A 4,243-nucleotide genomic window follows, 5' to 3' on the forward strand; every position below is an offset into this window, starting at 1 on the left:
GATCCCCTGCCAATGTAAGTCCCATTCTTCTAACAATTTCCAAGTCACTCATGGGGTTACCCCAGACAGCACAGCCCACGAGGCTCTCTCCTTCCTGTGACTTCACTGTCTTTATCACTCATGTGGCATCAGCTCTGTGTTAACCTGTTTCCAAGTGGTGATTGTTTTTCTCTGTATAAATCTGCTTAGATTGTTGGCGTAGATGCTTAATAATTGAATATGACAACTGAGCACGCTCTTCATGATTTTCAGCATCTTGATTCCATTCCTATTAGCTTCAGCCTCACAGACTACAGAATCTTGAAGCTTTTACTCTGCTTCCGAATGAAGCAGGACTTCTCCACAACCACATTCTTAAGGAAGTGCGGCCAAATGGTGTATGGTAGTTTCGGGGCATTTTATGTGATGGTAAAAGAGGCTGTGGTCCTTCCATCAAAGGTTTCCCAGTCGGAAAGACCTCCATGTGGATCCTGGCGGTGCCAATTAATGGCTTGTGAGCCTCACTTTCCTCATATGTCAAATAGTAATCACTCATTTCACAGGTTGTTGAGGACTAGATATGCCGACCTAAGTAAAGTCTGGCACAGTGCCTGGCACGCAGTAGGTACCCGATAAATGTCAGCTGCTTTTCAAAGATGACTCCAAATAAGAGGTTTGATGAAGTCTGGTTGGGATCACAGATGTTGGACTAAAATTCTCAGAAAACAGAAAGGAAGGCAGAGACAGCACAGATCTCCTTTCAGCAGTGAGTGGCTCCTGCCAGGAAGCACATCATTCGCCAAAGGCCTTCAAAGATGTAAAGATTAGAGATAAAAGCCATGAAATCAGGGCAGATAGACAGGCGGGCAGCTTCCTTTCCAAAATGCAGTGATGGTCAGAGCTGGCACTGGAACTGCACCGTGACTTACGACATAGCTGCAGGTTCTGTGCACCAGTACATAAATAATCCAGACTGGGTTACTTATCAATATTAGGAATATTAAATATATGATCAGGGACAGTGTGATATGATGTCGTCACTCTGAAAAATTTCTAACCTCCTCCCAAAATGAGTAACATAGGCTTGAGCCTAGCAGATCAGAGAGTTGCAAGCCTGGTCAGGGTCACCCAGAGCCACAGACTGCCCTCCCCCCACCCACCCGACGACAAGACAGAGCTGGACAGACGGCCTGAGGAAGAATGGGCCTTTCATTTGCCCTCACGATCTGGGAAACCTTTGGGAATTGTTGTTTGCTGTAACTGAATCTTTCAGCCCAAAGGCCTTCCAAGTTGGTCATGGAAATATCTTTAGTTGGAAGAAAAATATTGATGGTTGTGAAAGAAAAGTAGAGAGCTAAACAAATAAATTACCAAATAAACACAGCCATTGGTAGAAGAGAAATAATTCTTAAAACCCAAAGGAAAAGTTTACAGTGTAATGCCTTCTGTAGTTTATGGACATGAAAGCTAACTATATATATCAGGGAAATATTGGCTTAAATGGGGAACCAGAAGACTGTGATGGGAAAGGATAGGAATATATAAATAAGAAATGAAACCACGTATTGTTATTACCTAAGCAACTCGTGCAGTTTTTAAAGATCCATCAAGGATATCAATAGGTATCTCTAGGGGTGACAGGCGGGGAGGAAGTCCTTCAAAAAATGTCATTGGCAGGCCTGGAAAGAAACTGACATCAGGACTGATGTCTAAGAAAAACAACCATTAGAGGAAAAGGGGCATGCTATGCACTAGTGTAGAAATGGGAGAACATGCAAGGAACTCATGTAGAGAAGCTAGTCTAGTAGGCAGGTGGCAGGCAGAGAGGCTGAGCATAACAAACAGGACCAGATGGAAAGGACAGATATAGGGCAAGAAGGAAGGTCATGAAAAGAAGGTCGCTACCAAGTGAAAAGGAGGTTCGGGTAACCCTCATGAGAGTAAGGCAAGGGGAAGCAGAGGAAAGCATTTCTTTCCCAGTGGTTCCGTTTCTGTTCTGTTAGCTGCTTCCGGGACATTTAATCTTCCTGTTCCGTGTTTTCTATGCCCATGGCTTTTGGGTGCATTTAAGGGATTTATGGATAAAACTACGTATTACAGCCGGCAAGTGCTGACTATTCTCATGAAGCCAATAGCAGCCTCAGAGGTGCCTTGGTGTAACAGGCACTTCTGAGCATCCAAGGTTTTCTTTGCACTTGCTAGACAATCTCAAGCCTCACCCGGAAAAACTAATCTGGAATAACTTTCACAGCAATGACTCTGCTGGGTAGGACAGTGTCACTGTGTCCTTTGCCTGATTATGCAGACCACCAGGGAACTCCGCTCGCCGCCATCCCATAAACCAGATGTTAAAAATGAATTCATTTTTACTTTACTAGTAAATGTATTTCAAAACATATTTTGGAGATAAACCATTTCACGACTTCCTCTTGGAGCTATTGGAATGCTCGGGAACATTAATGAAATCGGGGTTTTGTGCTTCCGGGTTCAGAACCACTGTGGTTTATTTTCCTGCAGACTGAGCCCCCATTGGGGGGCAGGGGGAGAGGGTGGGTGAGCCAGCTGACGTCAAGGCCCGCTGACCTGACCAAGAGGGCTTTAACTTGAATGGCAGGAGAGAAAAGGGTTCAACTAAAGCTTGTGGGACATGTATGTGCTCGGAAGGACATCCGGTCTGACGTACAGAGCAGGGCAAGAGGTGCCTAGTACATTTCCAGGAGAAATCGCTGGGAAGAAGAGTGGGAACAACAATCAAGGCCTCCAAAGCCTACGTACCAGTGGACGGGGTGTGGGCAACAGGTGAGGTGCTGATGGAAAGCTCGGGGAAAAGTCAGCAAGCTGTCCGCGGTTATAACGGTCAGGGGTGGACATGACTAGGAGGCCGAATCGGGAACTGCCCGGAGCTAGGAGCGGAGATTTCTATTTCTGATACTAATTTCAAAGTTTTTATTGTAGGAAATCTCAAATAGGCACAAAAGGAGAGGGACTAGGACAAGGGAGACCCCCACCCCCGCGTGCCCACCGTGCAGCCCCTGTCTCTTCTTTCTGAACAGGGTTAGACTGAGCCAAAGAAGCTCCCAAAGATGTTCTGATTTTTCAGCTCTTAGCACAGCCTGCAGAGCACCATTTAGAAAACAAACACTAAAACTTTCTAAGAGCACATAAAGGGCAGAGTTAGATTTCCTTTAGGCAGTGAGACGCCCAAAGACAGCGGATTGGAAAGTGGCAATAAATGGACAGTTGTAGGGTTTGACTGTCACGTAGGAAGAAATCTATCTCAAAAAGCTTCATTTTGGTCAATTATTTATCCTGCCTTTTCTCTCTGGACTGTATTTAGCCTAAGCAAATTATTAACGAGGACAAGTTCTTTATAAAAGAATTCCAACTAAGAAAGGCAGAGGGAATGATAGTATTAGAGAAATCACCATTTTGTTAACTCTTAGGGAAATAATAATCTATACAAAATCATCAGTGTTTACTAAAACCATTAGGTGACAGGTGATGGGGACTACAGAATAGAGAAATTCCACCATCGCAGGAGGTGGCATCCGGAAGGGCAGCCGCTCAGGCACTCTACCCTCCAGCTGCTTCCTTCTTTCTCCAAAGATGAACCCCCTGCAGCATTCTGCCAGCACCCGCCTGCACTGGGCACAGTCTGCCATACAGAGGCCCAACAATAGCACAGAACTGGGCGAGAAGGGCCACCGGACGCGCTGCAGAGGGGCAGCGCAGGAAGACAGCCTTCCGTGCATACACCGCTGCCGGAGGGGTCAAACTGTCTCTGACATGCGCCCGGGGAGGGTTTTACAAACATGCCTTCAGCAAACAGCCAGCACACTGACTGCTAACGGCATGCATGTTTATAAAAGTAGGTCTTACGGTCAGCTCTTAGCTGGGCCGAAGGGAGGGCAGTTCACATCCCCCATATCGCCCCTCTAAACTGGAACTGATGATGTGCTTTTCTTGGAGCAGACTGATTTTCCTAATTATGCCTTCCTTAAGTTAATATGAACACTAATTTGTATTCCTTAAGTACTCAGCAGAGGAGTGGGGGTGGAGGAGGTGACCCAGGCTTATGCTGGCTTGCTGAGAGAAATGGTATAAGGATTTAAAATGTGTCACGAGTAATCTGCAGGACCGATAAATCTGTGCGTGGCAACTAAGAATTAACTATATTTATATTTATAAAACCGACAGGCCACTTCTGTCTCATCGGGTTGCTATGAGGATAAGTAACATTAAATTTACATGATTTAAGTTCTTG

General features: G+C 45.5%; 1 protein-coding gene and 1 long non-coding RNA gene across 4 annotated transcripts in view; one reads left to right on the top strand and one right to left on the bottom strand.

The window, feature by feature from the left end:
- The window catches only part of NRF1 (nuclear respiratory factor 1), a 126,516-nt gene that overhangs the window by 13,672 nt on the left and 108,601 nt on the right, over positions 1-4,243 (bottom strand). The gene's annotated exons all lie outside the window — the stretch shown is intronic.
- LOC109384638 (uncharacterized) overlaps positions 2,543-4,243 on the top strand; it is a 6,294-nt gene continuing 4,593 nt past the window's right edge. For all 3 annotated transcript variants that reach the window (XR_002124449.1, XR_002124448.1, XR_002124450.1), the window contains exon 1: positions 2,543-2,778. This is a non-coding gene — a long non-coding RNA (uncharacterized LOC109384638). The remainder of the gene's footprint in view (positions 2,779-4,243) is intronic.

This window comes from Hipposideros armiger, unplaced genomic scaffold (genome assembly GCF_001890085.2).
Source record: "Hipposideros armiger isolate ML-2016 unplaced genomic scaffold, ASM189008v1 scaffold_97, whole genome shotgun sequence".
Classification (NCBI taxonomy): Eukaryota; Metazoa; Chordata; class Mammalia; order Chiroptera; family Hipposideridae; genus Hipposideros; species Hipposideros armiger.